The sequence below is a fragment of the Rhipicephalus microplus genome, chromosome 7 (genome assembly GCF_043290135.1).
Source record: "Rhipicephalus microplus isolate Deutch F79 chromosome 7, USDA_Rmic, whole genome shotgun sequence".
In the NCBI taxonomy this organism is placed as follows: domain Eukaryota; kingdom Metazoa; phylum Arthropoda; class Arachnida; order Ixodida; family Ixodidae; genus Rhipicephalus; species Rhipicephalus microplus.
In genome coordinates this window covers 44,621,952-44,629,577 of record NC_134706.1, presented here as the reverse complement: position 1 = coordinate 44,629,577, position 7,626 = coordinate 44,621,952, and positions in this window count along the sequence as shown.

The window sequence follows — 7,626 nt, the reverse complement described above, 5'->3', positions numbered from 1 at the left end:
CCGCATAATAATGAAGGGTGCAGCCGGACGTTAGTGTGTTCGTAGGCATGGGCACGCTTTCCTTTCAGAGGGGAGGGTGAAATTGGCATAGTGCCCCCTCCTCTCCCTATTATGTCAACGTGTAAGGCTTACTTTGCCCCCCCCCCCATCCCTACTATGTCAATGTATGAAGCTGACTTTGCCCTCTCTTTTAGGTGACTACGGGGGGGGCAACCTCCCCCCCTCTCCCGTTTCTCTTGCGGACGCTTATGAGTATGTTTGTGGAAGTGCAAGCTTGAACTGCTTTGCCGGGATATGCAGCAGATCTATGACTGATTAGCTAAATGATTTGTGTGCATTCTCTCTTGAGGCGTACGCTGTGTATATTAGCCCCCTCAAGTCGTTCATAACAAATCAGCTCATAGGGAGCAGCCACATCGTATCTTGCCGGTACTTAGCTACGGAGCAGAAACCTGGAGACACACAAAGAGGGTTCAGCTTAAATTGAGGACGGCGCAGCGAGCAATGGAAAGAAAAATGGTAGGTGTAACCTTAAGAGACAAGAAGAGAGCAGATTGGATTAGGGGACAAACGGGGGTTAAGGGTATCATAGTTGAAATAAAGAAGAGGAAATTGAAATGGGCCGGGCATGTAGCGCGTAGACAGGATAACCGCTGGTCATTAAGGGTAACTAACTGGATTCCCAGAGAGGAGAAGCGGGTTAGGGGGAAACAGAAGGTTAGGTGGGCAGACGAGATTAAGAAGTTTGCGGGTATAAATTGGCAGCAGCAAGCACAGGACCGGGTTAACTGGCGGAACATGGGAGAGGCCTTTGTCCTGCAGTGGACGTAGTCAGGCTGATGATGATGATGATGATGACATCGTATTCCTCTCTTTGAAAGGACGTCTTTTCGCGCTCTGCTTTCATTTTAGGACAATGAACTGACTCGCCCAGAAAGAAGCTTCAATAAACGCAGATAAAAACTCGTGCTCACATGTTTCCTTGCATTTAAATAACCTGCTCAAGAATCACTCAGAAAAATGTATTGTATACGTGTCGCACTTCCTGGCAAAGTGTCCAAGGGGTAAAACATTTTATCACTTATCGAGCACCGGATATAACGTTTGGCAATTCATTGCGCAAGGCGGAGAACTTTCATTTTCCGCTAATGAGTAAGTGCGTTGATGACATTCAACGTGCCGTCCTATGATAGCTGGCTCTATCGTAACCAGTCACACGCATCAAACTAACTTTTCGTACAGAAGTCTGTTACTCATTACTGATATAATCACTGTACAATTTTAAAACAAGATCTCACAGCACCACTTGGTATTACACCTGGTTGAAGAAACCACAGCTCAAGTACAATACCCAAATTTTAAATATATACAAGTGAATGCAACGCGCATTTTTCGTGGCGTACCTTTCTTGCAGGGGAACTCCTTTTATTTGAATTGTTTGAAGGTGGAATTTTAGCCACTCCATGGGCAGCCACAGCCGAGGAGGACTTGTTCCGAGGAGAAACATCAGGATCCTTTTTCTCTGGGCTGTTGAGGAAGCCGACAGGGGTACTGTCCTGCGAATAGAAAGGAGCGATGTGCTCTATATTACGTACCTTATCTGAGGGCCAGTGCATTTTCATAACCATAAAAGTAACGGAGAAAGCGTAAACGTGATTGAGTATGAAGTGCGCAGCACTTCTGGGGCTATCCTTCTCGTTCATCAATTTCATCTGGCGCGTAGTACTCGCGATCGAACTATTAGCACAAGCCTAAAACAAAGCCCTCACAAAAACAGTTAAAACTGCTGTCTCTAAAATAAATATCCAAGTATTCGGTACGAATCACATATAATTATTAAGAATGTTTAAAAAACTTCCAGCAGATCAGGGCTTTGTGCAAGCAGTGGCCCATCACATCTCCAAGCACTTGGTTCATCCTCACAGAAGCACCTTTCTAGCATCCAATAACACTGCTGAGTTTGGCAGCCGTGGCTGGAAAGGCAGCGTCGACAACACTCAAATCCCGAGCTCAAGGCTTAGCGAAGAGCCACTGCTCGATAAGTGCAACATACCTAGCGGCATCAGCCTGTGTCTCGCCAAGTGGAGCCACACTGAGGGGCTGCAGAACGTAAGTGGCAAAGACCTGAGACCAGAATCATTAAAGCTCATACCACTGCTACTCGCCAGCGCAGGCACTTCCATCTAAAATTGTGCGGCGCACGAGCGTGGCTAAAACGGCGCACACAGATTCCAGTGCTGCGTCCCTAAAAGACAAACAGCGACAAACTTTATTTCTACGATTATGTAGCCACTACGGCTTCATTACGCACCCTCGCTCATCTTCCATTTTTCACAATCAAGGAGATAAGACTTTACAGAAAAGGTGGAAAACAAAGCTTAGCTGCTGATTGATTGATTGATTGATATGTGGGGTTTAACGTCCCAAAACCACCATATGATTATGAAAGACGCCGTAGTGGAGGGCTCCGGAAATTTCCACCTTCTGGGGTTCTTTAACGTGCACCCAAATCTGAGCACACGGGCCTATACCATTTCGGCCTCTATCGGAAATACAGCCGCCGCAGCCGGGATTCAAACCCGCGACCTGCGGGTCAGCAGCCAAGTACCTTAGCCACTAGACCACCGCGGCGGGGCCTAGCTGCTGCTGTGCGACCGTGACGCCACCATACCACTTTCCTTCCTTTTGAGTCAGCGAAGGCTCATGAGAAAATTTGCATTGCTCACATGTCCTTACGTTGGGGTGCCGTAGAGAATCATCCACTGCGTGTCAATTGTAAGTTATAGTATACCGGGTTTAAAGGGTTAACGGGTGTAACGTGATACCGGAATCGAAGTGTGCATGCCCAGATACGTATGTCACCCGTACCACTTCCCGTACACGCTGTATTTTTTTCAGATTTCACGTCACCGTGGTAGCGTAGGCGTACGTAGTGTACGTAAACATAGCGGCTCTCTCGGACGCCGCTTCGAAGTGATTTTGGCGTATAGTTGTTGAAAGATTCACCTTGTCCGCCGCAAACGACTGTTCAAAGTGGCTTCGCTTGCCTTCAGTTAGCTTCGATGACCGAGTATTACGGATAAGTTGGCGGAGTTTTTGAGATAGCATCCCATTTCGAACTTGCCTAGGGCTAACTACAAGATCGATGTAAACAAATTGGCAAGGTAGATGTTTTCGCGTTTAGTGCGTGGTTCATATTTATTTACTTTTATTATCACTAAAATAAACTTCTAACAATGCTTCGCGTGGTGGCATAGGTGAAAATTCCCGTTTCCTTTTCATTTTCACTGTTTAACTTATTAACCATCTTATAGGTGGCGCCATTATCCCAGCTGGGCACGTAAACTACGTAAACGCTATCCCGCTGAACTACAAGACGCTGCTCACATCAAACGTTTGCTGCAAGGTAACGCCATTCCCTTAACCTACGCTATTACGCTACCGCTAAACTATAACTGTCTAATGTGAATCGGCGTGTTTGAACGATCACATTCTTGGAGGGTGGTCTCATAAATAACAGCACATGTGAAACTTTGTCTGAATCCTTAATGTGCCCTTGTTTCAAAACATCGAGAGAGACTGCTTCGTGACGACCACGCACGTCGATAGTGAATTGCTTCTCATCCCGAAGTAGCATTTGGAATGGTCAGTGGCACGGTCCTTGGAGTGGTCGATGAAAAGTGTCATGGCAATTGTCACCCATATCCGCATTCTACTGTCCATGGTGTACGGATATCTACGCGACAGAATTTCCCCAGTATTGATATTATAATTAAGCTGTTACATTTGTCGAACCATCTTACCCTCTCATACCAGTTGTGGTATAAGTCACCAGCAAGTTAAGCAGGCATTTACGAGAGCACCCAGACATGGGCAGCTAGCTAGCTAGCTAGCTAGCTAGATAGATAGATAGATAGATAGATAGATAGATAGACAGACAGATAGATAGATAGATAGATAGATAGATAGATAGAAGGTAGCTAGATAAATGAATTGATAGATAGATAGATAGATAGATAGATAGATAGATAGATAGATAGATAGATAGATAGATAGATAGATAGATAGATAGAGCAGCCTTCGGTTTTCCAAGAGAGGCTTCACATTTCAAATCAAATGATTTTTACTATTCTAGCAGCAGGCCTGGTGGCCGAGATGGTGAGGCAGTACATGGATTTGGCACGACGCTTACGTCATTATTGCTCTAAACAGATGGTGGCTATGTGAAGTTGTTTACGAGCATTTGCTGTACAGGCTTAAGTATAGCACTCGACGTTCACGAAAACATGTCAGCTGTGTTGCCATTTGTATGGACATCGAAAAGATGAAAAAACTCGTTAAAAGAGAGGCACCTCTGGAACAGAAGCCGGTGAATTGGGTTCTGGTACGAGAACTTCAGAAAACGTGTTTCTAGTAGAATTCGTTCCTTCCGCCAAGCCTTCGTTGTTTAGAGCAGGTACACCTTGTACATTGTGTGTTGGCACTTCAGGAAGAGAAGCCGGTATGCTCGTGACGTTCTAAAGTTAGACAGAGACAATAAAATTAAGCATTGTAAACGAAATAAAAGAAAGCGAAGATTGCATGAATTATGATAAATTCAGGTACCACCCACATATTGCAAAATAGATTTTGCTTAGTAGTGCAATCTTATATTGCCACAAATATAGCATAGCATACTGAACTTTGTTGAAGGGCAAGGAATTCTTACGATGTGGTAACAGCAGTGAATTTGAAACAGGGACGTTTATTTTGTTCTAGTAACAGCACTTTATGTCAATACAAATGTCTGGTGTAACGAAGTTGCCTCAATGGCACGTAAACACATGAGAACATAGACCCGATGTAGCTTACAGCACTGCAATATTCTCACATCCTGTATTATTAAGATGAAAGGAAACATAAAAGCAGTAAGTTCGAACATAGTGACATATTATTTGTGAATAATGTATCTATACTATCACCCTGATTGCCCCCAACCACAAACACGTGACAATAACGTCACTGACTGCCTAATGTATATATATATATATATCGCTCGCTTCACTGAACAAACGCTTTTTGTTGCCGGACTGCCGGCGAGCCACATGGTGTCGGTGGTGGGATTCGTTTTCTTTGCCAGTGACTTCACAACGGGAGCAGGGGAAATTCAATATTCGCTTTCCTCACCCAGAAAGTCGTGTATGCCACCTTCTGATGAAGGCCTCTTCACCCTGCGTTTCCATCTTTTCGGTAAGGTACCGAGTTCGGTGGCGAATATACCCCGAAGCGATCGTTGGCCTACGCAAACTACGATGTGTCCGCAGATCTATAGGAAATCTGAACGCTTGGTTTCAACGCGAGTTGGTCTCTAGAGTTTTGGAATCCGTGTCGTTCTTGTGACTGACTGTGAATTACCTAGAAGCTTCTTGCGCTGAGAATAAACGTGGAAACAATCCCTCTTTATACTGGGAAACCGGAAAGACAACACGGCTTCAATGAGGCCCCGATTTGATGGAAGGCTTACGCCAATGACAATCTGGCCATAAATCTATGAGAAGGGAAACAATTGCACTGAGTGCAAACTTTCGCCTCCGCACTTTGGACGGCCGCATCATCTGTGTGACTGTCTGGTACTTAAGTTCAATATCTATGCACTGAGAATCAACGTAGAAACAACCTAGAATCATCTAGCTAAAGTCTAGCAACGACCTGCAAGAAACATATAAAACAACTGTGTCACCTAGCTAAGACCAAAAAAAAAAAAAAACTGCCGTGAAGCAGCCAGAACATCGCTCCATTAGTCCAGTTTTCCAATTGGGAAGCATCGCATCAGTTAGTGGAAGCTTCGCCAAACTTTTTTTTTTCAAAATCAGGCATATATTATGAATGGTCCTTTGCACTTCGAATTGAATGATTTCATCGGTCATTTGAATTGGTAGTAAATCTATTTCAATAGAAAAGTTGTTACACATAGAATAGGCCTAGGTGCGCTGCACCTTTTCGCAAACTTTGCCGCAGTATTTAGGGACCCCCCTCATTTTGAATCCAGTAAAGTTGCGAACATGCACCATTATATGAGCGTCAAAATTTATGTGGTCAACTTTGTGATGAACAGTAGATTTAGAGATGGTAATAAATGTGTCGAATTTCACTGCATGATTAGTCTGTGCATGATTCCGCCAATGAAGCTTCGTTGCATCTATGAGACATTGATAATCAGTTAGGCTTACATAACTTTGATATGTATTCGACCATTAAACAATGTGTAAACCACCTTCAACAAGGCATAATGTAGAAACCAGAAGCAACTGTTGGTAACAAAAATGTATTCGAATTTCGCTTCGGGAAATGACAATACAAGGACATTGATAAGCGCAACGTGTAAATAGAAAAAGTGCAAAAAACATACAACTATTATGCCCGCACACATACACATGTGCCACAGCCATGTGTATGTGTACATACCAGGCGCGCACTCGTACATGCGCTCATGCCCAAACACGCAATGGTCGAGTGAACTTATTACTAACTTTTCTTAGTTGAGGGACACTTACCAAAACCTTTCGCCAGAGAGATCGGTGGCCGGGTTCTCCTTCAGTAAGACGAATGTGGGAATGCTCCTTTTGCGAGGAAGCTGGGGATGTTGGAGGTGCCCTTAGCTTCGGTGCCATATCTTTACCGCCGTGTTCTCTGTCCACTTCATCGTCATGTATGGTTCGCATCCTGTCTTTCGATATGTCAGAGCTGTCCCTATCATGAGCACCCATTCCGGATTTCGCTCGATTGCTTCGTTCTGGATACGGTGCTTCTTCCCGCTTTTTATGTTTAGACGAAACAGCATCCTCTTGGTATCTCTCGCTGCTGTGAGTACCACTAACTTCCGGCACCGACGAGTGGGGTCGACGAACTCGAGCACGTGTGCTAGCAGGCGGCTCTTCGTGTCTGTGTTTGGTTGCGGCAGTTGGTACCCGTTTTCGCAGAGCTTTAGTAGCAGCGTGCCTCTCCAGTTGGTCTTTGGAGAGGGCACTATTGACTTCATGACCACCGTGTTTGAAAGGAACCTTGGTGCCTGCAGCTTTACGACGTCGTTCCTGATCTGGCCCTTCTTTTTCTGGGGCTGTATCAGAAGGCGGTCTTCTCGATTCGTGCTCAGAAAAATGGGCACCTGGCTGCGATGGCCTGCGAGTAGGAGGAAGTAGATATGTGTGAAACGTTTTCTTTGGGCTTGTACGCGACAATCAAAAAGACGTACTACTGTAATGAGAACGTGAGTCCAGAACGTCTGCGCATTGTTTATAGGGTTGCAGAATAGACTGCAGGTGGAGAAGCAGTGCGGGAACTGCTTCATTTGGCTTCTAAGTCCCGAAACAGATTGTTCTAGAAATCACATAACAAAAGGTAAATATGATTACGATGACTAAACTATTAATAGTACACCAAAGATATTGGCAACTATAAGTAGCCAAATCGCAAGAACAATGAATCAAAGAAGAAACGAGTAGTATGTGGAAAGTTGTGAAACGAGGCATATCGAATTACACTGTGAACGCATTAAAGCATAAAGATTGGCTAAATACTACTAATAAACCAGCCGGTGAAGGCGAGCACCCAGGACTGCAATTTATAGTATACTGTGGGAACACACAA